The following is a 27,966-nucleotide window of genomic DNA, read 5'->3' on the forward strand; positions in this document are numbered from 1 at the left end:
TACTTCAGCAGAATTTATGAACACCAAAAATTGCCTACAACTCAAATGGTGCCACATACTCCAAAATGTAAACTATGGTACGGTAATTTTGGAAGAGGGAGACTTATCGAAATTTTTTTCATATTGCTTCTTGTAGGATGAACAATGCCCCCAAGAGATGCCCACAGCCTATTCCCCAGAATTTGGGCATATGTTACCTTACACAGAGAAAGATTGCAGGTGGAATTAAGATGGCTCATTAGCTGACTTTAAGATAATGACATTATCCAGGATTATGCAGGTGGCCTAATGTTATCACAAGAGTCCTTAAATGTGGAAGAGGGAGGCAGAAGAGAAGGTCAGAGTGATGCAGTGTGAGAAGGACTTGGCTAGCCATTGCTTCCTTGGAAGATGGAGGAAGAGGCCATAATCCAGGTAACATGGTTGGCTTCTACAAGCCAGAAAAGGCAAAGAAATGGATTCCCTACCAGAGCCTCCAGAAGGGAATGTCATCTTGCTGACACTTTAATTTTAGCCCAGGGAGACCTGTGTCAGACTTCTAACATGCACAATTGTAAGATAATACCTGTGTTGTTTTATCCCACTACATTTGAGGTAACTTGTTGTAGCATCTATGGAAAACTAATAAACTTCTCTATATTTAAAAATGCCATTTGTAATAAAGGTAGTAGGAGAGTAGAGTTTAGAGCCTCAAGGTCTGAAGGTGGGGGTTGGTAGGGAGAAGGAAAGCGGTACAAAGACTTTGGACTTGGTGTCAGTTCTGCCAATTATTAGCCAAGAGACTGAGGATCTCGTTTTCTTTGGGCCTCAAGCTCTTTCCAGCTTCTAAATTCTATGACGTTTCAGGGCCTCAGAAAATCTAGTCATTGGGGAAAATAGGCAGTGGTCTCCACTGCCACCTTTGCTAACACCAGCTGCCTTCATTAATCCTGCCTACAATACACTTTGAAGGGCACATTAATTTATTCAACAAATATTTGTTGTATACCTACTGTGTGCCAGGTACTCCTCAAGGTGCTGGAGATACAACAGTGGGCAATAGAGACAAAGCCCTTAATCTCATAGATCTTTCACAGTAGAGAAGAGAGGAATACAAGGTAACAAATAAGAAGATAAATATGATAAATTTAGATAGTGATAAATGAAATGAAGAATATCAAACGAGGTGATGTGACAGATAAAAACTGGCACTAGTGTTTGAAGAAGGGGCTGGGGAGTAGAGATGATGTGAATTTTATGGAAGTGATAAATGAGCTCAGACGCAAATGTTAAGGGAGAGCCTGCCAGGTGATGATCTGGGGAAGAATACTCCAGGAAGAGGCAACAGAAAGTCCATAAGATAGGAATGACCTTGGTGGGTCTAGAAAGAGAGATAATGCCAGGGTGCCTAAGGCTTGGTGATCTGGGTGAGGGTAGTAGGAGATGAAAGTAGAGAGGTAGACAGGCACCAGAGTAGCTCCAGTGGGGATATACCAGTGTGGTGAACATCACCCTTCCTCCAGAATGATGATCTGTATACTCAAATAAACACATATTCTCATCTGACCTAACCACTTTATTAGACATTTACCTGCAGGAATATGTCTACCACTGTGTGGTGGAAAGATCCACTGGAAAATACAGGATAAGTACTATTTTCATGGTGACATGTATTGAGAAACAACAAACTGTGATGTTCTTCTATATCCTCATCTGAAGTATGTATAATGCACAGTGCTCAAGATTGCAGTAAGAAAGATATAAGAGAAGCCAGCCCGGTGGTGTAGAGGTTAAGTTCCCCACGTTCCCCTTTGGTGGCCTGGGGGTTGCCGGTTCAGATCCTGGGCACGGACCTGCTCATTGCTCATCAACCCGTGCTGAGGCGGCGCCCCACATAGAAGAGCTACAACTCTACAACTATGATATACAACTATGTACTGGGGCTTTGGGGAGAAAAAAGAAAAAGAGGAAGATTGGCAATAGATGTTAGCACAGGGTCAATCTTCCTCAAAAGAAAAAAAAATACTCTTGAAAAAAAAGAAAGAAAGAAGAGTAATGGTGCAGTCACAGGGAAGGCTGGAGAAAGGATTTAACAATCATCAAAACAACAGTAGCAGCATCTCAGTTAAAAACATAGAATTACTACCTGCTTATATCATTAGGCTATGACACATACATTTCTCCCTGCTGCAAATACACTAAAGACCCTCACAAACACAGAAAAAGGAAGAAAGATGAGTAGTCAGCTCTTTTAGGTCTTCTGCTGACCTCCTTTGGGTCTTCACTGATTGCATTGATGTTCTAGGCACTGTGCTTATCTTCTTGGCTTTCATGATTGATAAATGATCATTCCTTTTTCCCTGTAATGGCACTATCTTTTAATAATGGTACACCTTTGAAGGCAACATATGGATAGGCTATCGGATTTATAAATACAAGCTACTTAAGGCCAGGTATATGCCAGCAATATTAGAGAGGGTTAGGGAACTTTCAGTGAGGACCTAGACTATCTCTGATACCAGACTTAGCTCTCTGAAGCAATGCTGATCAGATTTAAATAAGGTGCTTGAAATGGGGGTCATGTCAGCTACAGTAATGGTGAGTCATCTGCATTGACCTACCATTTGTTTCCTCTTCTTGTTTGAATAAACTCACTGTTGAGCTGTGGTAGCAAATCAGATCACCCAACCCCTGCTCTTTGCTTCACAGATTTAATACAAGTTCTGCTAAGAGAAATAAAGTTTGATCTGATTGAATTCAACCATGTCTCCCTACCTCCCACAGACTACTCTGTGTCTGAAATGAAAATGCAAAGTCAGACTGCCGCTTTCCTTTGGGTGGTCATGCAGGAAGCATAGAATTGGAAATGAATGATATTTTCATGATCTGGAAATAATGGGGAGTGGATGCCCTTTTTATATCATTAATTCATGTCCCTAAAAGGCATTCTTAAGAAGTCTCTGTTAAAAGAAATTGATTTGCCTTTTCTAAGGCTTTGTTTTAAAAAGTGTCAAGAGATTTGAAAAATATAGGCAGTATTCAAAGAAAGCAAAGCAAACACAAGCAATGTTTGCATTATTTACCAATTAGAATTTGGCAGCAGTTCTAGCTTGCATATATTTGAATTAAGAGAAATTCATTCGTACATCTCTAGCAAGAATATTAATTCAACTTTTAGAAGGCCTAGAATGTGCAAATTTCTATGCTTGACACTGTGAAGGGTTCAAAGAAGAAAAAGAGATTATAGTTTGGTGAGGTGGCAAGACATACAAACAAAGAATTATTAATGGTTATGAAAAGGTACAAGCAAATGTCTTTGGGGACAATTATTTTTGAATGTCTTACTTGGAGAATAGGATAAGAAAAGTATCCTGGAGTATAAAATATCCTTATTGTGGAAATTTCTCATAGTCTGTGGCATCCATGTGTAGCAACCATATACATCTGGATTATAATAAAATCCATTCAGTTCACACACTTAGCTTGGCAAGACAATATGAATCAATTTCTTTGTAATAGAAAAAATACTTATTTTATTCCTAATTGAGCTGAGAACAAAATCTCACTTTGCTATATCCCTGTCCTGGTGCATTTGTTGACAGACACGTATTGAGTGCCTACTTCATGCCAGGTCCTGTGCCTATGGCTGGAGAACCTGTGGGGGGTCTCATCCTATGTATGATCTGGGCAGGGCCATTATACCAGGAGATGTAATAGGGGAGTACACTGGCCAAGTATGTTATCTTTATTCATTATTAGTACTTTCCGTTCCCAAATCTTGCCTTCCTCATCATGGATGAGCTAAACAAAACAATGTAGAGTCCTCATGGACCCTCCACATCTCTCATGCCTGAACACTAACCTCCTAGGCCTGAGCACCCAGATATTTCTTATTTACTGTTCTTTTCACTCTTTTCAGACTCCACTTAGTTCTCCAGAAGTATAAACCCTCAAAACATAAGCAGCATTCGGCTTGAAAATCTCTCCACTCTGGAAGAAGAGGAAAGAGGAAGAGAATTCTTAATATCCTTTCACTTTTCCCATAAAAGGGTAAACCAGCAGCCTTGGGGCTGGGCAGGGTTGTTTCAGCCATTGCAAGTCTTTGATGTGTGTGTCTCATTATAATTCTGACAGTGGTCCAGGGTCCAGAGAAAGGGATGATAAGGCAGTACGCAGGCGGTCTCAAACAGACATAGGTTCTCTCAGATAATCTAGGAGGCTCACACCAGGGTTTTTCCAGACCCTGTACGAGGTCTTGCTGGGTAAGTAACGGCATATCTCTGCCTTCTAAAGCCCATCAGTTTCACAAGGATAGGAACATATGGCGCTGCCTGGGTTCTAATGCTCTTTCCCCCTTCCACACAGGTCTTCAGAATGCCAGCTAAGATGGGAAGTCCAGCAAGCAGTTCTCAGCAAAGATCTTAGGATGCCTTATGTTACCAAGAGCTGAAAAGAAAGCCTGGGAAACTCCGGGAGGTAATTTCTATAGGCTTCCAAAGCAGTCTGAGTGAAGAGCAGTGACGGGATGAGTCTAGAACACAAGGTACTCATTCCTTGTCTGGGGGTGGGGGACCTCGGTGGAGAGCAGTGATGAGAGTTCTTGACAAGTGAAGGGTTTGAGGGGAAGCCTATGAGTCAAGGGAAGCAGTGTGAGGCAAAAGAGGGCTCTCTCCAGAAAGATGGTAAGGTGTTCTAGCTAAAACATAATTCACAATTTTGCCAAGGACTGGCCCTGTTTATGTGGTACCTGATATTGCCTCCTTGATCTGGACCTGCCTCCTTGACCTTGGTGGCTGTAAGCTGATATCAGTCCTGAGAACACCATCTGATTTCTCTTCTCTCATCACAGACACAGAGGAGACTGAATGAAGAAAGGAACACGATGCCTCCTCAAGGACCTTGGAAGTCCCTGCTCAGGAGATGATCTGTGAATATTTTGAGAATGCATGCAGCATTTTCTTGATTTGAAATCAAATCATATGTTCTTATTTTTGGTTTGAAACAAATATGGTCATCATATCTGGAGAGTTTTGGTAGACTCATTTGGACTTCAACAAATGAGGTGTTGCTCAGTTGCTCCATTTGTTCTTTTGGGTTCTAGACTGATGAAATTAACCACATGAATTTCCATATCCACTTCATCTATGTTGCTTAAGATAGTTAATAAAAATAATCATGGCCTATTGGGCACTGGGTACCAGGCACTGCACTGAAGCACTTCACACATGTAGTTACCTCAGTAATCCTCACAAGAACCTTCTAAGGTTGAATTTAGAAGTTCTGGGACACAGTCTTTAAAACAGATCCTTCTCTAGAATACATTGTGGAAACATATTAAAATTAAAAGAGCACACGCTTTCTAAGCAGAATTTGTGTTACCCTATTTCCTCTTTAAAAATATATACAACTTATAGTCATCTGAGTATTTTCTATTTAAATGCAAAATCATAGAACTTAGAGAGAGGGACATATCTTCAGGTGACTTAGCTCATTATTTTGCTATTGTGAGACTTAATTTCCAAAGCCTATGTTAGTACAACTTAAAAAGAAATACAGAAAAATTGCACATATGCAGACACTGTGACGACAAAAACATGTAAAAGTCCTGAAGAGTTGAAAACTTTAAAAGTGACTGCCATAATAAGCGTTAAAATATTATTTTCAGTAACTAAAATACGGTTACTTTGATTTTTCAATGTTAACTAAAGTTAAAATTTTCATTTAGTATTAAATTTGGAGAGTTGTACAGACTAGTTATGAAAGAAGCGCTGAAGTAAGAATGAGCAGTGGAATTCTAAACATCTCCATTTTCTTTTTGAAAATTGTAATGATGTAATATTTAGCTTTAACTTCAGGCTAATCGTATTCTGAAAAGGGAATATGACAGAATCAATGTTAAATCTTCAAGTGCTTTGTTTTGAATATCTTAGTTTTCTTAGAAGGAAAATTCAGTGGATTCCTAAGGGTAAAATTACCACAATTATATTTTATGTCACTTGACACATTTGTTGAACACATAAAATGGTTTTTTATTTTGAATTATTTGAAATTAATAAAAGTGCCACAATAATTTGCTAACTATTTGTGTTAAGCACAATTACATAATTTCTGGATCAAAAGACTTTGCAATCACATGATCACGAGATTAGTTTCCTAAATTCCATTTCTGCCAACTCATTGCTGGCTATCACATTTAAATCCTTCTTCAGTAAATCCCTGCAGACTAAGATATTCTATCTGGAGGTGAGTAATCCAGAAGGATTTACAAGTGGCATCTAAAAAAAACCCTGCTTGAAGTTTAGTTAATATGCATTTTAATGTTTTACCTGCCTAGAAATTCAAAAGTTGGAAAGTTGTGGTAGATAGTATACTAAGCAGTCTTGGAGAGGAAAGAATATTCATTTTAACCACCCAAATCGTCATCTATGCAAGTTTTTCTACAGCGTTAGCCATGGAAACGACATAATCTTCTATAATTTATCATGCATAGATAAAAATCCTGCTAATCAGATTACATTTTTGCTTCTTCGTGAGCTAATGCTGTCTCAGAACTTTCACCTCAAACTTCATTATTTAGGGAAAAAAACAACCCTATGCTTAGTGGAGCAAATACCAACAGAATCTGACACACTCCACTTCAGTTACCATTCATGAATAAGTTTATCTTATGAAATCCAGTGACTGATCAGTTGGAACATTCAATAAAGATTTCTTTACATACAGTGGAAATGAAATGAATGCATGCTTTTGCTTAATCAAATTTTAAGCTAAAAACTTTTTTTGGATACACAAAAACTATTTCTCCCTCTGGAAACAAGTCTAGAGTGTTGTGAAATGTTAAAATATATTCATTTGATTTTTTTATTGTTAAAATATGATTCATTGTCCTTAAAGAACAGCAAAACTACTCTGACAGTAGAAGTTATTAAAGACTTGAGCTAATAATATGTTAATTTTATAAAATTTTAAAAGACAAAACAAAAAACCCCATTGTTGTAAAAAAATTAGAGATTTGGAAAAATAATCTATATTCAATTAATATTTACCATCTGATTTAATTTCATTTAAGCAGATACAAGTCTGTTGTCTCTTATGTTTAATTGAAAGATAAAAAAATGTATTTGGGGTGTGAGTTCCTTTCCCTAAAATTGTTACTATTAAATGCTTTGAGAAAAATATCTGTATAATCATTATAATTTTAAAATAACAACTCCAATAGAAGTTCTATATTATCTGAATCAAATTATAATATCTACCCAGGAAGTCTGTTTTGTGTCTGTGTTGCTATGGTAATTTTTTTTTTTAATAAAGAATGATTGGATTAAATCTCTAATAATAACAGAATAGCCACAGCTTTATCATTTAAATCTACAAATTCTGTATAAATATAGTTAATAAAAAATCTGCCTCTTTCAAGATCCTGCTTCATGAGCTACAATTCCACAAGCCCTAGTCTATACCCATGTGAGATGGCATCCTATGTTGGTGATGCTGGAGGAGAAGCAATGGTAGGGTGCTCTCTGATCTTTCATCCACTCCTTCATAGATATCTGGGGACCCTGGAAGTATCAGATCTATATCTGCCTTCTGTAGCTGAAACAGCATGGTTGATGATGGAATTGCAGTGCCCTAGGCAAGAGAAGAAAGTCCTGAGACAAAGCACCACAGGAAAGCATATTTCCAATGGCTTCTCTTTCTCCTAAGATCCATCTGCCTCCAGCTGTCCAAGAACAAATGTGCAACCAACTAATCTGCAGGGGTGAATGCTTACATAACCCTCACCTCCCACTCTCTGCCCACCCCAGGACCTTCCAACAAGAATTAACTATCTCTCAGTGAAGCAAATCCTTAGTAGCAACTGGAATAGTAACCTTTGCCAGACTGCACAGGGGGAGAAAATTACTCCTCTTGTCTAGGTCACTGCAGCATCAGGGAATTTCTGCTAGTCAGGGATGTGAGATGGTGGGTAGACATGGCCAAGAACTCTAATAATCATAGGAGAAGATCTTAAGTGTGTGCTTCAGTAAACAAGCACTTCATATGGACATATCTGTTCAGTGACACATTCAAATCTGTCAAAAAAAAAAAAAAACTTGTAAAGGAAGTGCTTTCTCTTTTATAAGAAAAAAAAAATCCTGAACTTATAACAGAAAAATAAGGGCAATTTACTTGACTGACATGTTTCAGCACTCACTGAGGGCTAAAATCCTGCCCTTTTCCGCTCATGTGCAGCTCACTGACTTCTGTGAGTGCTAACCTCTTATATTACTGTTGCAGATATTTATTCTCGAATAACAGATTTAGGGATGAGTCACGATCAGGTTCTCCTCTACTTCTTCCCTACAGTAACCCAGAATTCTTCATTTGCATCTCTGTTGCCATGGAAAAAGGAACATTCTGAAAAGCAGGCAGGATTATGAGTCTAAGGCAAAGTCTAATAGTAGGGGACAGAGCGAACCCAGGTTGAAAACATACACACATCACGGCTAATATTACAGAAAAATGGCAACTTAAATATCAAGAAAAAGACAATAGAATTCCATTGAATCTCTGACCTTTTAGATAAAATACTTTGAGTTTCAAAACTATTTTTCAGGATTTTTTATCTCTTTTTTTTTAGTAGAAAAACACCCTCATGCTTAGGAATAAAATAGATACGCTATTGTCACCACCTGGTGCACGGCTGGCAGACACAAAAGCCATTATTGTGCACCAAACAGCAGATAATTGGATTCCATCTACACTGTGAACCTGCTAGATCATTAGCAGTCTTTTCATTTGGAAATAGACATGGCTATTTAAGAGAAGAGGGAACAGGAATGAAATACCAAGCCCTCTGTGTTTAGCTTAGGCGGGCAAGAGGGTTTATATTTGGATCCAGGTCATTTTACCCAAATTCCTCAAGTACCATGGGTATTGTGTACAGAGGACATGTTTCAAGGGAGAGAGATAAGAAAAAAGGTAGAGAGATGTCAAGAGATAGGGACATGCCAAAATAGGCAGAAGAGAAGAAAGAAGTAGATTGAGAGCATAATAAGAAAAAGAAAGAAACAGAGAAACAAACGAAAGAGAAAGAAGCATAAGAAAAAAACGAGACAATGATCAGAAAATAAGAAGCAGAGAGAGAAAATGAATGGAAAGAAATCTGAATGAAAAAGAGAACACAAAGGGAAAAAATCTGCCTTTAACAAAAAACTTTACTTAAAAGTCTGGGTGAATTAGGAAAAGGAGAACCATGGAAAGAAAGAAGGGGCAGTGGACAGTTATCATCACCCTAGACTCATCATCTTGTTCTTCTAAATGAGATTTCTTTACCTCACATGATAGGAAAAAGCTTTAGTTGGGAGTGGATGGCAATCGGGGGGGACACGTTTATATATGAGAAATCTCTTTCAATGTTGCCCTCTCCTTTTACATTTAAGCTCTGAGAAGAATTTAAGGATTTTCTGACATCTTGATCCCTACTTCTGGTTGGACCTTATCCATTCAAATTTTCAATCCCTGGATCTCCAGGTTTTAATTTTTAAGCTGCCCATCCACAGGGCGAGCAAGCTGTCAGGGACCTGCACTGCTGAGGAGAGGCCATGTGGTGCAGCAAAGAGAAGGCAGAACTGAGAGGAGGGAGACTCAGAACTGATCTCAGCAGTGCACTAAGCAAAAGAGACCAGGAGAGGCAAGAACAAACTGGAGCCGATTTCTACCCTTGGGACATACACAGTTGCAGACTCAGAGGATACTACTTCTCTGGGGTGAGAAAAAAGGTTATCAGTGCCTTATACTTCATGAGATTGGAATATTTGTGCCTGATGGCTAAAGAGACAAGTCGTCAAAGGAGGGCTAACTAGGTAACTATGGTTCAGTGAATGTCACTTAATTACAATACAGACAAAAATAATTAATGGAAATATAGCTAGTCTCATTATTAATTAAAAAATGCAATAACAACAACAAACAAACACATAGAGACAGAGATTGGATTGGTGGTTACCAGAGGGGAAGGGTGGGGGGGAGGAGGGCAAAAGGGATAATTAGGCATGTGTGTATGGCGATGGATTGTAGTTAGTACTTGGGTGGTGAACATGAGAACATGATGTAATCCATGCAGAATTAGAAGTATAATGATGTACAGCTGAAATTTATACAATGTTATAAACCAATGTTACCACACTAAACAACAACAAAAAAAAGTGAAAAAAAAAACAACAAGAAACAAACAGGAAATAATACAGCACAGAAGAACAACTTTTTCTAGTAGTGTGTTAGTGTGTTGTCTGTTGTTTATGCAGCCCATCCACACATCACCCTATGTCAGGATTTTCCAATAAAAATTCTGAATATGAAAAAAAAATGCAGATAAAAATAAGATCCCAATTTTAAAAATCTGAAAATTTATATAATAATGCCCAATGCTGGGAATAGTGTTACAAAATGAGCATTCTCATATTCTGCCAAGAGGAGTAAAAATTAGCATATCTGTAGAGGCGAAATGCATCAAGGGCTTTGTAAATTTTCACACTCTTTGATTCAATGATTTCCCATCTAGGAATTTATCTCAAGTAAGTAAGATGTACAAAGTATTTATATATAAGGACATATATCATAATATATTTAATGATAACACAAAGTTATAGCTAGCAATAAGAACACAGGCTCAAAAGAGCATCTGGGTTCAATCCCAACCCTGTAGTCACTAGCTCTTTGAGCTTTGGGAAGTTTATCTCCCTAAGCTTTAGTTTCCACTTCTGTAAAATGAGACTTTGTGTAAAGCACTCTGCAGAATGTCTGACACACAGCATGTGCTCAACAAATATTAGGTACTTTATTTTTATTTTCTCTATTATCAATATTACTTATTAACCTAAATGTACAGCAATGTGGGATGGTACATTATATATGATGATCTATTTAATGGAATCATATTTTCATATTTTTGAAGATTAATGATGTATGAAAACAATAATCTACTGACAAAGGCATAGTGCAAAATTACAGGATTTGTCACAATTTTTTATTATATAGTTCATGGACATATGGGTATGTATAACTATCTGCAGAAAGAAAAAAAGGGAAAACGTGAGAATGTTATTACTAGATAGTTCTTGAGATTATAGGTGACATTTTGTGTACTTTCCAAATTTTCTACAGTGGATATGTGTTACTTTTATGATTGGAAAAATACTTTAATAAAATACAATTTTAGAGTAGTTTTCACAACAGAATGCTTTAATACACCCACCTACATACACACGCGATGAAGGTAATTGTTTTGAAGGTTGCAACCACGGATATTTGTGGGATTTTGACTGCCCATAACTATTTCCATTTTCTAATAGCAAGCTCGGTTTTCTTTAGGAAAGGTATGTTGTCCTCATTGACCATAGCCTAGCAGGATTGTATTCCAGTCCCCTCCCTCTTCCAGCCAAGGAAGAAACATGTTACTGAAGCTAGGCTAATTGGGTCCTCCTTTATTAGCATTTTAATCTAGAATTTGAGTAGAGCAGCAAACAGATTGAAAATACTTGGAATTCATTCATTCTGGTATTGCTCCCTTGACCATTCTGTACTTGATATAAACCGTGCCTATTGTTCTGCTTTCCTTCTCCACCAAGATGACTTAGTTCCTGCTAGTTTCCAAGCTTGGTTTTCCAGCCTTCCTGTGATTCTGTGTCCTCCCACTATTGTTCCAATATTTTTCCTTTTGCTTAGGATAGTCAGAGTTATCTTCTGTTGCTCTCAACCAGAGATCACTTCACTTGTACTTAATCTATAGTCTTGAAGAAATGGCTAAAGAAAAACTCATTATCTTAGTAGTGTTGGCTTCAAGACATATAAAGAATTTTGGCTCATCATTAGATCACAACACACACAGTACATTGTTGAAATTTGTCCTGTCTTTTCAATCCTGTGCTCTACTTGTTAAAATTGGATGTGTAACACTTTCTCACCTTCTGTGGGCATGGCCTCCCCAACATTTCAGCAAAGGTGATGGCTAAAAAGGATAGTGATTTTTTTTGCCATCCATGCATCCCCAGTAACAAAAAAAATGTTACAAAAGACTTTGTTCTAAATAGACAGAATGAAATATTCATTAAAAGCACAGACTTTGGGGCTTGACCACCTGAGTTTAATTCCCACTTCTCCGCCTGCAAGCTGAATGACCTTGGGAAAGCTACTTAACCTCCAGTTTTCTTCATCTGTAAAATGGAGACAATAGCAGTTCCTACTTATAAGTTGATGTAAAGATTGGTAAAGTCAACATATTTAAAGCACTCAGGATAGATCCTGGCATATACAAAGTTCTACATGTGTTAGCTATTTTTTTCTATACATTGTAGATCTTGACAACATTGATTATTGGCCACTATTTAAAATTTAACTGATTTATTTTTCGATTTGTTAAGTGCCATATGAATATTTGTTATATAAAATAAATCCAAAAATATTTCTGGGTGCTTTTTGATCTATGATCAGTGAAAATGCTACAGAAAAAAGGTCCATTCTACAAAAGATAGCAAAATTTTAATGAAATAGAAACTTTTGTGCATGAAAGTTAAGATCATTAGCCATGGTAGTTGGTTATAAAAATTTTCTAGGGGCCGGCCCCGTGGCTTAGCAGTTAAGTGTGCGCGCTCCGCTACTGGCGGCCCGGGTTCGGATCCCGGGCGCGCACCGACGCACTGCTTCTCCGGCCATGCTGAGGCCGCATCCCACATACAGCAACTAGAAGGATGTGCAGCTATGACATACAACTATCTACTGGGGTTTTGGGGGAAAAATAAATAAATAAATAAAAAATTAAAAAAAAAAATTTTCTAAACACATCCACATTTTAATTGATAACATTGTATGTAGAGTGTATCCAAGATGAGTAAAACTCAAAATGAAGACTTTTGAAAATGGATCTCAACTTTATTTTAGTTTACAAATGAATGTAAATGAAAACATAAGTATAATTTTGCATAACTATTGGGAGAGCCTAGGAAAGTTGATCTTCAGATTACCTAACAAGTGAATAAAACAAGAGAAAAGTTGATACAGAATTACCCTCCATTTATCAGTAGCTATAAAGTTATGTTAGTCAGCCCTGGTGGTCTAGTGGTTAAGATTCAGTGCTCTCACCAGCATGGCCAGGGTTTCTTTCCCAGTCAGGGAATCCACCACCTGTCTGTTGGTCGTCATACTGTGGCGGCTGCATATTGCTGTGATGCTGAAAGCTATGCCACCAGTATTTCAAATACCAGCAGGGTCACCTATGATGGACAGGTTTCAGTGGAGCTTCCAAACCAGACAGACTAGGAAGAAGGACCTGGCCACCCACTTCTGAAAAAAATTAGTCACGAAAACCCTATGAATAGCAGTGGAACATTGTCTAAGGTGAGAGGATGGCACAAAAAGATTGGGCAGGTTTCCACTCAGCTGTACTCAGAGTCCCTAGGAGTCAGAATCGACTCTATAGCACTAACAACAGCAATAAAGTTGTGTTAGGTTCTGGGGATAAAAATTGAGTATGACAAAATTCTAGATTATAAAAAGTTTAGAGACTATTGCCAGGTACACAACAGGCGTTAGTGAATAAAATGATGCTACTTAAGTGAATGCATTAAATTAATGAAAATCTTTTTAAGAACCAAAGCTTTAAGTTAATTATTGCCAGTCTCTGCCTTTTAGAATACAGTCTATATATACGTTACTGAAGATTCAACTTACAGGTTTAGAGCTGCTGCCTTGCTAGTTAATCCTCATCAACCTTGGCAGAGTATGAGTAGCCCAGTGACCTCCAATATTTGGAGTCTAGGAGTTAGTTTTACTCTCTAGGCCTGGCACTTGATGAACCTGGTATGAGCACAATGAACTGCAGCCTACTCCTAGTCCGTGTGAATGTTTGGCCAATCTATACTAGTCGATTTCCACTGTGACCTCTGATTATACTTCACTTCCCCTGATACAGGCAACTTTGCCTAATCTTTAGCCTGCTTCACTGCTGGTTTCCAAGAGTAGGGCCTTGTTTTCTGTACCCGCCATTCCTTAGTGACATCTCTTCCAACCTAGATGAAATGTGGAATCGAGGTGATGTGGCGTGTCAGGAGAGGGGTACTGCTTGTGCACAGACATTTGGTCTGTCTTGCACAATCAGTAGATTTGACACCTAGAGATTTCTCTAAACCTCCACTAAGTCCAAGTCCAAGTTTAGACTCTGAATTTGGCTTGAGGGAAAATCTCATAGACAAATTAGCTCCCTAATATCTGCAGTGTCTCTTCCTGGTTTATTAATCTGTTTTGTCAGATTGTCTCTTTGAGTGTTAATACAATAAACCGTCAATTATTTATGTCTACTTACTGGAGCTTTTTTAACTTATGTTTTACTGACACAATGTTAAGAATGATGCCTCTGAAATATCATCAAAGATATTTTTAAAAGCTCCATTTTCCAAACAAGAGAGATCATAAACTTGCTTGTGCACTCTATTTTGAACATAAAATTCCAAAAATTATTATATATGATGGGAAGAGAAATAGTCTCAAAGTCAAGACTTCCGTGTTTGGGTCTAGCTGTGATTGGAATAACAATCATGACCTTGAGTAGGTATTGAAACTTTCTGGTCCTCATTTTCATTATTTTTTGAGAGAAAATGTTGTACTTTATTATCAACAAGATTCCTTTCAGTTCTAAAAGGTAATGCTATATCTATTTGTCTATATCTATACACATATATGTATAATTTATTTTTAAAGAATTTAATTCTTTCTCTACAAATAGCTTTGTGATTTTGTACATATTGGTTTGGCTGTAATCTAAATAACTTGATTTAGCTGGAAGCATTGAAAACAAATAGGTGGCTTATATATAAAAGAGAATAATGGAGATTGTTTCTCAAATTTTGATGAAGATTTTGGGCCTTTGGTATGTTGAGAAAAGTTGTAGAAGTGACTCTTACATCAGATTAAGGGATATTGTGCTCTCTTAGTAAAAAAAAACTATATAACAAAAGTAGAGGGGCATCATGATCCAACGAATAGAAACTCCATTTAACCATGGTGTCCTACAGAGTCCCATGGGTAAAAGTAAATGAAGAAAAATGATAAACAAAATGAAACTTATTCTAAGCTCTGGGGTGAATATTGGCTTTTAAATTAATTTTTAAAATAAATTAATAGAACAAATGGAAAATATTTGGGGATAATACCAGAGAAGAATTTTTTAATACATATTTTCTGAACCAAAGCTTAAAAATAGTAATCTTACACAAGATAGCACAGTGGTGCTACTTTTAGAAATGAGAGAGAGATAATCTTTTTGGTTTTCTCTTTATAAAAACAATTATTCATTCTGTCTTCCCATATGCCCATCTACACTATTTTTCCACAGCAGGATGGAATAATGTTAGTCATAACAGTAATTTCCCAAATAATACAATTTCTCCATCTCTCATGAAAACATCATCAAGAGGCACAGGACTGAGACTAGTGGAGTGGTAAGAAGGTTTGGCGTTGTTTTATTGGACCTCTGAGAAAATTCCAACTACCCTTATTCCTGCTGCTGCCTGAAACTTCACAATTCAAAATCCACTTCTTTGGTTTAAGGTCATATATCTCTCACTGAAATGCAACTACTCCTCAAAAGAGTATCATCCTTACGGCAATGATCCCTCTTCCATCTGTGGCGTGGAAGACTGTAACGTGAGAGGAATTTGAGGTAGAGAACATGTAGGGAAGATACTCTGGGGAATCTGAAGAGCAGAGAAATCTAAAGAAAGAGAAGGAGTAGGAAGCAACTACAAGACAGAATTATCCTACAGAATAGTTCAGCCAGCGCTGGCAATGACTAATTCCTGGACAAAGTTTGAAATGTACCCAACTCTCCTTAGCTATAATATGTTATCTTACTTATTCCTTTGTACCAACTGTTATATATCACCTTATAGATGTTTATATGTGGCAGGATATTTTGACATGGTAATTTTGATGAGGCTGTATCAAAATGTAAAATCACCAATTTGCCAATCGATTTCTCTTATGGTCACCCCATCCCCCACTCTCACGTTCTCACTAACCTTCGCCCCATCACTGATTCTCACCCTATATTTGAAACTTCTTCCATTTCTCATCCTACCTGGCACCAGGGGTGTAGGCCAGGGATAATTTATGGATGTCTGCTTTATAACAACTAGGTAAAATGAAAAGAGTGATATTTATTTATTTTTTAGATTGCTTCAAAATGACCCTGGCATCAAAACAGCATGTGTCCCACACTTGCTGGTAAATAATAAATGCTTAGTAAATGTTTTTCAAAAATATGGAAGAATAACTATGTGTGTCTCACCAATTAGATTAAATTCAACTAATGCTTTTTGAATACCTCTTAAGCATTAGACGTTCTCCTGGGCACTGCAGATACAAAAATGAAAAGACAAAGATACTAAACTTCGAGTAGCTTAGTGAGAGGGGCAGACAGTTAATTATATACCAATGAGATAAATGCTTTAACAGTGGTAAGTTTTAAGTGGAACTATTTCTTCTGGGTTTTGAAGGAGGAGTTAAGTTTATGGACAAAGGGGCATAGGACTCTTAGCAGGAGATTAGCAAGAACAAAGACCTAGAGATGTGGAAATGCAAGTCAGTCTGGGGAACAGTGAGCAGTCCTGTGTGGGCAGAGTTGCTGAGGGGGAAGAGAGTGGCAGGAAATGAAGGAAGGAAGGAAAGAAGGTCATAACACATGCTTCTCATTGGCAAATTAAAAAGGAAAAGTTTATTAATTGAGTTCTTCGTGGGAAGCACTTTGAGGAACACATACGACTACATAGCTTTCCCCAGGAGCTTATCGGCCAGTGAGGAAGACAAGAAAAAAACACACAAAAACTAAGCAACAGTAACCATGACAGGAACTACATTTTCTACATTATGTATGTGTTACTCTAGGAGCCTAGTTCAATGCTAAGCCCAGAGCAGACACTTAATAAATGGATATCAAATGTATACAGAAATAAATATATTTGTCCTGTTAACTTATTGAGAACAAAATTCACGAATTATAATAATATCTGAACAGTATCACTGATTTTTATAGTATTTAATCTGCTTTTAAATTGCATCAAAGAGCAATTAGGACAGCAAAGCAACTAGTTGAAAAAGTAATGTTACCCAAAGAAATTTTTAGTCATCAAGTAGGCAAAAAACCCTGGTTACTTGATTGAATTCAATCATTTTTTTTTTTCTTTTTCTTTTTTTTTTTTTTTGTGAGGAGATCAGCCCTGTGCTAACATCCAACAATCCTCCTCTTTTTTTGCTGAGGAAGACGGCCCTGGGATAACATCTGTGCCCATCTTCCTCCACTTTATATGGGACGCCGCCACAGCATGGCTTGCCAAGCAGTGCGTCAGTGCGCGCCCGGGATCCGAACCAGTGAACCCCGGGCCGCTGCAGCGGAGCGCGCGCACTTAACCGCTTGCGCCACCGGGCCGGCCCCTCAATCATTTTTTAAAAACTAAATTTAGAGTAAATAATTTTTCTGTTTAAGATTTTGAATTTTTTAAGATAAAATTTCTCTAATGTGTTTCAAAAATCCTATTACAGCATATCTTTTATCATCTTTTCAAATAAACAATGTTTTTTCACCCTCTGACACTGTCAAAAACAAAACACATATCTGGTCTGTGTATCCTGCTATATGGTCAACACACAATGGAATTTCAGGGGTTTAGACAAAGTAGACTAATGGAAGTATACATATTATTGGCTTCGAATAAGCCGCAGTCATGCTTGTTTGTTTGTTTTAACAAACTTCTGTCAAACAGCATAGACAAGAAGTTCTAATAAACTTCATTTGCAGGATTGAACAAGGAACCCACTGGGAGTAAATTTTATAGGTAGGTGCAATGCTCAAACACTCAGATTATTTTATTTGAAGATAGACTTTGAAACTAAAAAAAAAAGCAAAACTCCAAATCTGAAAGTGTATGTTCAAGCCCCAAAGCCTGGGATATGGCATCTAGGTATTCTTAAAGATTCCACTTCTTGATGCTTTGCTGCAATTGTAATTTTGCTAAGCAGACAATACCTGTCAGCACTTTCTTCATAGCTTGGATGAGGCGGCCTGTTCAAATAAGTATATAAGCACTAGCAAACGACATGTGATTTGTAGTTCCATTTTTGGCAAGAGACACACTTTTCACATAATGATAGGTCATAGAGTTGCAAGCCAGCCTTACTCTTTGATCTCTGTCAAAGGCAAAACTGGGAGCAAAAATAGCGTTGCTCGTTTGTCTTTTCTTATGAGCTATATAATTTGACTAACAGCTTAAAAGGAAGCATGGCTGTACCGCTCCACTATGTACTCATAAACAACTCTATACTGTACTTTGATTATTTCTTTTCACATGTATAACAGAGCAGCGGCCGTGACACCAAATGCTACTTTCTAATAGCAGGTGGAATTTTGATAAAGCAAAATATGTTAGGGAGATCACTATACAGGTCTGCTTATTTGCATAAGAAAATCTCCTTACAATAAACTTGTGGAGACCAGAAAGTGGATTTCTAAGGAAGACTTGATCTGTGAATGGCCCAAACAAGTCTGGCAACTTTGGATTCCTTTCACAATGCATGCCATTTTTACATGTCCAAAGGCTTCTGTTAACGGGAAGAACAAACGTAATATATTGGATGCATGCAGGAAAATAAAAGTTTTATACATATCTGTTATTATATCACTTATTAATATATATAATTATATTATATATACTATATATAAATAATATAAAATATATTAGTAGATATTATATAGATATCTGTTGTATAAATATAAATTTATACAAAATATATAAATATAAAATATATAAATATATCTTTATATAAATAATATATGTAAATTATATATAAATACATAATATATAAATCATACATGTAATAAATAATGTATAAATTAATATACATACAGGTATATATATACATATACACACACATGCACAAAGATATACATATTACTTTCAACGGAAAGAAGAGAGAATAGAATAAAATCTCAGATATCAGAGCTTCCTGCCCCCAATCAAACACTTAATATTTGCTTTTGGAAAGACAGATTTCTGGAAAATCAGTAGCTTTGGCTATATGAAGAGTCAAATATGACATTCCCTAATGACTGCACGTAAAGTAGAGCCTATTTGGACACAGAGAAGGGATTCTGGAAGTGTGTGGATAACACTGAAGTGATGAAAACTTAAGATGGGAACTTATTTAGTTAACAGCTATATACTGCCTACTAATAAATCATGTACACATGTGCAAACCAGCAACTGTATGTAATCATGAATAAATTTCTTCTTAAATATGTATATATGCATAAATGAATATATTAACGGTTGGAATAAAATGATCTTCGTGAACATAATCTATATTAAAAATGTCTTATGTTTTTATAATTAAAAAATACTTTATTGTTAATATTAAACAAACTTCATAGATAAATCACAAAGGACAATTGTACTTCCCTGAGCACCTTAAAAAGTCGCATGTTTTCATTTTTTTCTAAAACTAAAAATGAACCATTGGTCACCTTTTCCAATACTGTAAGTTTTACAATAAGATGAGTGTCAGCTGATCAGCAGGTTTGTTTTCTTTGCTTTTTAAATTGTCCAAAATTCTGGTAGCTGCTGTCTCTGCACTTGTCATTTTCCTTTTTTAAAAACATATGGAGCAAATGCTGCATTTGAAACCACAAACAGAAGAGTCTAAAACTCTTATTCACAACGCTTCTTAAATACAACTCCACAAAGTAGGACATGTGCTTTCTAAATGATATAATAATTCACTTTTCAAAACTGAGTTGTGGCACAGCGCTCAAGTGTTGTACCTTTTCTCCTCTTCAGTCCCAAGTGGCATCATGCTCTCATTATTGAATCCTCCTGATATTTAAGTAACCTGCTATAAATTGGCTTCCCTCTCAGCCTAATAACTTGGAGACTTTTTGTAAAACAATTGTAATATTAAAATTCAGACAAGTGACCCAAAAATGGCCGTAGAGGGCAGGCCTGCAATTTCCTGATTCGCACTTTCCTTATTCCCTCATTTGTTGTTTCGCAACATCAATTTTTATACTGTTGCTGTTTTATCCTGGTGAAATGGTTGTTGAATTTTAATGAACTGTCTCCCTTTGACAAATAAGTTATTGTTTGATACATTACATCAGGGATATAGAGAATAAACTGCTTATGGATACCAGATATTTGGGTAAAATACACTTATATAATACTAGACTATTAGTGTAATGAGTTCTATTAGTTGTAAAAAAGATGATACACAGCAGATTTTGAAACATGCTGAAGCAAGATGGACACATACCTAATTTAAATCGCACTACCTCAAACAAAATGGCAAGTATTCTCACATTATATAACTTGAATTTTTTTCCTTTGTTATGATGCTAGGAAAAATTTCACTTTCATGAAATAGATTTGAAGGATGGGGAAACTTTTTCTTATTATTAACATTACTCGAATAGGGTGGTTGTTGAATGCACGACTAATGAAATAAAATAGGTGTCGAAGAGTCATTAAAGACTGGAGATATGTAATAAAGTAGTGTAATAAAGTATGTAGGTACATACGTAATAAAACAATAAAACTGGAGTTGTGTTCTCCTTTCCCCATAATGCTTCCATCCCACCAGGAAAGGGTGGTATTTTTTCTTTCATATGAGGGCACAGGGCTTGGATTAAAAGTACTCTTTGCTCTGTGTCTTCCATTCAGACTTGATTTCAAAATAATTTACCCAGACACTGTTACAGGAAAGGAAAACATTTAAAACAAACTCCCACATATTCAGAAGCTAAATGGCCCAAAGGTTCAAATACCCACACTTTAAAAATATTATTATATGCTAATTACGTGCATGATGATGAGGCACTTCAAGATTCTGAAGTGCCTTTCTAATCATTGTTGAAAGAGGAAATTGTATTTGGTATGACTTTAATGTTAAGTGTATGTGTGATATTTTATTCTAGCTATAGTAAAAACTCACATACTCTAAGTATAATAATTTTCTCCTAACAAGAATATTTAATTACCATTGTTATAAGATGGTGATTAAGAACCCTGCTGGCTCTTTGAAGTGAGCTTGAGTCCATTCTCTGTTCTACCACTGACTAGCTTTGTAAACCTGGGCAATGAGCCAAGATTCTTTAAGCCTCGGTTTTCTCATCTGGAAAATAGGATAACCAAACCTACAACTTCCTGTTGTTGTTTTGAGGATAAGTGATACAATGAAGATCCAATAAATAGAACACATGATGGGTTTATAAATAGAATTAGTTGTTGTTGTTCTTGTTAATTAGGACTGGGGAGGCGGTTTAGTGAGGTGGTTAACAGCATGGACTTTGGAGACAGACAGACTTGGGTTCCAGTCCTGGTCTTGCTGTTTCCTTGCTGTATGATCTTTGACATTCTTTCTAAGATTTCTAACTCTGAATTTCCTCCAGTGTAGCAGGGAGCTTACAATAGTTCCTGTTTCATAGGATTGTTGTGAGGATTAAATAAAATGACACATGAAAAGTACATACTGTACTAGCTGGAACATAGCAACTATCCAATGAACGGTAGTTCATGTTTTTAATGTCATTGTTATTATTTTTACTATTATTGGTTATTATTTTATACCTTTTCATTTCTCCAAGCATTCTGAGTGAACCAATACTTATTTTATACAAATTCAATATACCATATTTCATAAATATACAAAATACAAAACTAAATACCAGAAAAAATATCCAAAAGAACCTTAGAAAAGCATTAAGTGCTATACAAACATGTGGTGATGTTATCATGAATGTTATTTTTATTACTAAAATTATTCTCTAGCTGTTAGTTCTACCTTCAAAACTTTATTCTCTTTGAGAAATGTCATTTAAGTATTTATAGAACTCAAACAGCTATTTTAAAAAGTTATTTTACAGGTCTTTTAATTTTACTATTGGATAAACACTAGAATATATTCATTCAATAATATGTTGATTGATTCATTCATTCAATAAATATGTAATAAGTATCTACTATGCGCTAAGAGCTGTGCTTAGTGTGGAGGATACAAGAGTAACAGAAGCACAGACCCTGGCATCTAGAGGAAGCCCACTATCTCAGCAAACCCACAATACTACTTCCACCAGTGAGAAAACCATGGTGGAGGCTGAGACAAGGAGAGATTCTCCCAGAAGCTCATCAAATCAAGGTGTGGCTAGGAATGGTTAATGTCATAATTCCTGACTTCCAAGAAGCTCTCCAGTTAGAGACCAGATCCTAAAGTCTGCAGGCTTTTTTGGGGCGCTGTTGGATTTGCTTGACCCCCTGTTATGGCTGCCAAATTTCCTAAGGAGCTCCGTGCTTTCAAATCCCCAACCTTCTGATCTGAGCTAGTAAGCATGTCACTAGGATTTAAGGTTGTTCTCTCTGGCTGCTGCTCTGGTTACCAGATGAGAATAAAATAACCATTAACTTCACTGCCAGAACAGTGTTTAAGACAGGATGAACCATGAAGGAACAGACCTGATGTGGGACATCAAGGACGGCTACTCCACACACAGCCCTCACTGAGTTCTTGCCCTGGAGCCGCCTTTTTTCACCCCCACCAGCCCCCGCCATGATCTGTTTGTACATATTTTCCTCTACTAGTTCAATTATTCCTAGGAGGGTAGAGACTGTTTGTGTTTGCGTCATCCCTCCCCAAGGTACCTAGCGTGGTGCTTCATACACTGTAGGCACTCGATATTTAGATAAATATAATTATTCTGAAAATTAATAATCTACACCAAATCTCCTGGCCCTTTGAATCATTGTGTATATAGTCAGTGCCCTTCTTCTCACACCTGTTCTTGCATTTCCCACATCTAAATCCTACCAATCTTTCAGTCTCAGATAAAACTCAGGCAATCCAACAGCAAAAGAATCATCTCTCTAAACTCTGAAAACATTTTGCTTTGGGCCAGGTACTGCCATAGCTCTGGCTATGCATGCCAGAGACAGAACAATGTTAAGGTATGCGCATGCTTGGATGCTCTCACCCTCCACCAGAGGGGTTGGCTTTATTCAGATTATAGCTCAATAATCTGGAGACAAAAATCATTATTATTCATTTTGCACACGAGGAAAGCAAATCTCAGAGTGGTTAATGCATCTTGTCTAATGTCACACAGCTCCTAATATGGGAGTCAAGATACAAATCCACGGCTGCTTTCCCAGGACTGTGCTCTAAACCATTGGTACTAAACTTATTAATTTTTGCTGTGTAACTATTGTGTATATATCTTATGTTCCAAAAGAGATCATATTCTTAGAGTTCACGTTCATGCATGATTTACCTTTATATCCCTCAAAGCACTTAGAACATGGTCTTGCATAGTAAGAGCTCAACAACTGTCCTTGAAATTACTATGTCTAATTTAAGCATTAACAGTCAAATAAAGACCTGTTTTCTTATTGACCCCTGAGCCACCTGGAGGAAGAAAAAAAGGTAAAGATTGCAGCCAAACTTGGCACTTCGCAAGGGAGAAGTAAAAACAATCCCTTCTGAATTGACAGGGTGAAAAAACTATGCTCGAGCAGCAGCGGTGCCTGGCAAATAGAAGCCAAACTCTAATCTATCAGAAATGATAAATTGGGTAAGCTAGTCAACATGCTAGGTCTGAAGCAGAAGCATTAGGCAAAACTCCTGCAATTTGTTCTGATTAGTCTTTGGTGACATTTTTATCCCTGCATACTGTTAACCACCTACCAGGAGAAAGTAAAAGAAACTCCATTCCACTCTTTTAAGGTCACAGAAATTTTAAAAGAAAATAGTGAAAGAGCCAAAGAGGCTGAAACCAAATTTAAAACTAAAAGCAATGAGATTGTATAGAACAACAAGTGGGGGACGGAGAGCAAAAAGCAATTGTGATTTTGTTTTAGGAAGAGTTATTTGAAATAACAGGTTTCTCAAGCACAAGGTGTAAATGCACACAAGGTACATGTTGCAGAATGCTTTATTGATGATAACCACTTAGTGCCTTTGCAATGGCTATCTTTCCTTTCTGAACATCAACTCTGCTAGCTTTATTAAAATAGTAATTTCCTGTTTTATCATTCATTTCACTTATCCAATAAACATTTATTAAGTGCCTCCTATGTCCTAGGCTTTATGTTAGGAACTGGAGATACAGTGAGATTAAAACTCCCTGTTCTCAAGGAGGTCACAGTCTAGTCTATAGAGACTAAGATATAATTAAGACAGCACAATATAAGGGGACAAATGCAGTATAAAACATAAATACATCAATAACACAGAGCATCAGGGGCCAGCCTGGTAGTGTAGTGGTTAAGTTTGCATGCTCTGCTTTGGCAGCCTGGGGTTGGCAGGTTTGGATCCTGGGCACGGACCTACACTGCTCATCAAGCCATGCTGTGGCGGCATCCCATATACAAAGTACAGGAAGATGGGCACAGATGTTAGCTCAGGGCCAATCTTCTTTACCAAAAAAATTAATAAATAAACAATACAGAGCATCAGTATTTCACCAGATTTTTTGGTTAATTTCTATTCTAGGCCACCATTACCAATAATTTTTTAAAAGTAAACTCCATTCATGCCACACTATTTTCTCTTCTCACCTTTCAATACTTATCTTTAAGTGCCATTAAAAACTGTAACTTTTTCATGGGTCTAATATTTATATTCATTACCTTGTCAAATACACACCAGGATCTACTCAGATTTGACCATTCATTCATTCATTCAACGAAACTTTATTGAATACATACCACGATTGAATATGCTGAGGTATATGGATGATAATGCACAACTCTTTCCCTTAAGAAGCTGATAGTCTAGAACTGCACTGATACAGTAACCACTAGCCACATATGGTTACTTAAATTTTAATCTATTAAAATTCAACAAAATAAAAAATTCAGTTCCTCTGTAACATTAGTCACATTTCAAGTGCTCAGTGGCCAACGTGGTTAGAGGCTCTTGTATTGGACAGTGCAGATGTATTTTCATCATCATAGAATATTCTATAGGACAGTGCTGGCTTAGAATATGTGTGGGAGGGGTAGTAGTGAAGTTGGCAGGATGATTATATAAAATTATGGCCTATGGAGAGAATTGATAATAGATGTACAGAGTGTGAAGGAAGGTTGAGGATCTGGAAAGGCTTCACAGAGTCAGTAACACTTGGGTCTCAATGGATGAAATCAAGTGAGTTCAGAGAGGCTTAAAACAGCACAACACAGTTCACAGAGGTGAACTATGAAGCAGGGCCTTCGAATACAGTTGAGCAGGTGGTGCATGTCCCAATTCTAAAGGGTCCCATTCATATCTTATTTGTGCTACAGGCGCCTGGCTGTGTACTATACTCATTCCTGCCTCTGGATCTATGATTGTGCACTTTCCTGAATCTGGAGAGCTTTATATCTCTTTACATTTCTTCACTCCGCACTTTACTTCATGTCTAGTTTCTCCTGAAGTCTTTTTGATCTTTTTATCTCCAACTCATAAGACCAAGCCTGAGTTGTAGAGCTTCTCAACACTGAATCCCAACAGCAACTTCATTCTGAGCTACACCATAGAGCTTATATCCTGGCTTCCATGGTTCCTCACTGTTCCCATTGTTGGTCTTGTCTTCTGACTACATTTCAATGCCCAGGAAGGTAGGCAGGGTCCACTTCCTCTGTTTCTTCTATTTCCCTCAGTCTCATGCTCAGCATACAGGTAGATGCTCTGATTGATATGGTAGCTAGCCATAATTCATTTTTATTCAACTTCCATACATATTGAACTTACAACTCAGTAGGCACTCTAAAGTCCTAGAGATAAAAATATAAAAATGAAAGGTGATATAGAAAAGTACTGTTATGGGCCGGCCCCGTGGCTTAGTGGTTAAGTGCGTGCGCTCCGCTGCTGGCGGCCCCGGGGTTAGGATTCCAGGCGTGCACCGACGCACCGCTTCTCTGGCCATGCTGAGGCCGCGTCCCACATACAGCAACTAGAAGGATGTGCAGTTATGACATACAACTATCTACTGGGGCTTTGGGGGGAAAAATAAATAAATAAATAAAATTAAAGAAAAGTACTGTTATAATTTTTGGAAGAAAATTAAATTACATGTATTTAATTGCTATAGAAGAATGATTTGAAGTAATCCTGAGGTTAATTCTTCTGTAATGTGACACTATTCTTTACAATATGAATAATCGCCCATTGATATTTCGATTTATATTACCTTTTGGTTTAGTGTTTTTTTGTTTTGGGTGAGATATACCAAATACTTTAAATCATCTTACTCCTTGCCAAGTTCCTCTTATATTAATGATGTAAAATTTCTGAGTAACAATAATTCTGATAATATAATTTATCCAGTGTAAATGACAGGTAATCTTTTAAACTTTTCATGTTTGACCGCTTATCACTTTGCCTAGTGTTTTTGACTTTTATATTTTTCTATTGAGCGGTAGTCTAGAAAAGATGCTAAAATTATTCTTTTCCCTTACCGATATGGTCATTTATGTGGCTTTCTCATGAGTTGCTATGGGGCATGATTTATTTTTATTCAGGATCATCTTTGAATTGCTCCCTGACTTTCAAGGTTGAGGTTCGCTTTCAACTGAAAAATAATAATTCACATATGTTGCCTATAAGCACAGTCACACCATCTGTAAATAGGAGGAACATTGACTGTTCTCACCATGAGACCTTTCATTTCAGGTCAATCCAATATCTGAGACACAACTTCCAGGACCAGGGCAAATAACGAAGTGACTTGGAAAGAAGGCATCTTCACACACTTTCCTGTCTTTTCTGCTGATTTCTGAAGATGGGCTAAAATTTGCTAGGATTTTTTAGGGCAGCTTAAGTTACGAATGTTGTGTGCATGTGTGCACGTGTGTCTGTGCATGCACAGGGGAGCAGAGACTTAACGTGTAAGTAATAAATATCTGTTTTCCCCCTCCTCAGTGCAGTGTTTCTCAGCATTTTTCTCCTCTCTTTTCTTTCTCCTGCCCTTTCACCCCAACATTTACTTCCTCAGATATTGAAATGTGATCACAATACGCATTGGTTTTATTTATTCATGCTGTCATAAATTATTTTTCAGTGAGTAGAGATATTTGAGTAAGTAACTATTAAGGATTTGTTCACCCATTCATTCTTTTAATCAATAGTCATTGAGGCACCTTCTGTATTTAGAAGATGCAAACAAAGATGAGATTCAGATCCTTCCAAACAGAGGCTTATATGGGAGTGATGGCATCAGTGGAAATAAATAGAAGGCGGCAATAATGTGTTAAGTGCTGTGGAACTACAAAAGACATTGAAATACCTAACTCCGCCTGGCCAAGTCAAGGCAGGCTGCGGGAGAAGGGGAGTTTCCTCTGAAGGATGGGTACACTTTGCCTAATAGGCAACGGGAACAGGGCTTTTCTGGCCAAGGTGGCAGTCTGTGAAAGCAGAGGTAGGAAAGCACGTGGTAAAGACCAGGCGAATGCAGGTTGCATGTGGTGGAAGTGGTGGAGAGTGAGGCTGGAGAGCTGGGCAGGGCTGGTGTGGGAAGAAAGGGGTTGGCAGAAAGAGCAGCAGTGTGATTGTGCCAGGGAGATTCAGGAAGGCTTTAGAAAGGGTATGAGATATGAGCCAAGTCTTAAAAATTGTCTAGGAATAGGGTATGGACATCTTCTCAGCTTACATTCTTCTCTCAACATTGAGAGTTTTTTATTATATCTCCTACTGCCTCCCTGAAGCCTGCCTGCCATTAGAATCTTCTCTATGATGCCACTCTAAGGCACTTAATGGGTTTTAATATCTTTCTACTCAAAGGGTGGTCCATAGACCAGCAGCACATGCATCGCCTGGGAACTTGTTAGAAATGCAAAATCTCAGGCATCACCCAGGACCTACTGAATCTATACTTTAGTAAGATCTCCAGGTGATTTGTATGCACGATGCACTTTGAGGAGCACTTTTTCATGGTTTTCC

General features: G+C 37.3%; 1 protein-coding gene and 1 long non-coding RNA gene across 4 annotated transcripts in view; one reads left to right on the top strand and one right to left on the bottom strand.

Annotated features, from left to right (window-relative positions):
* LOC147915202 (uncharacterized) overlaps positions 1-4,924 on the top strand; it is an 89,329-nt gene extending 84,405 nt beyond the window's left edge. Inside the window, exons 2-3 of the long non-coding RNA XR_015554501.1 lie at positions 4,345-4,455; positions 4,829-4,924. This is a non-coding gene — a long non-coding RNA (uncharacterized LOC147915202). The remainder of the gene's footprint in view (positions 1-4,344; positions 4,456-4,828) is intronic.
* The window catches only part of NLGN1 (neuroligin 1), an 862,047-nt gene that overhangs the window by 60,600 nt on the left and 773,481 nt on the right, over positions 1-27,966 (bottom strand). The window lies entirely within an intron of this gene.

Source organism: Ceratotherium simum, chromosome 15 (assembly GCF_057802395.1).
Source record: "Ceratotherium simum simum isolate JZ-2026a chromosome 15, ASM5780239v1, whole genome shotgun sequence".
NCBI lineage: Eukaryota > Metazoa > Chordata > Mammalia > Perissodactyla > Rhinocerotidae > Ceratotherium > Ceratotherium simum.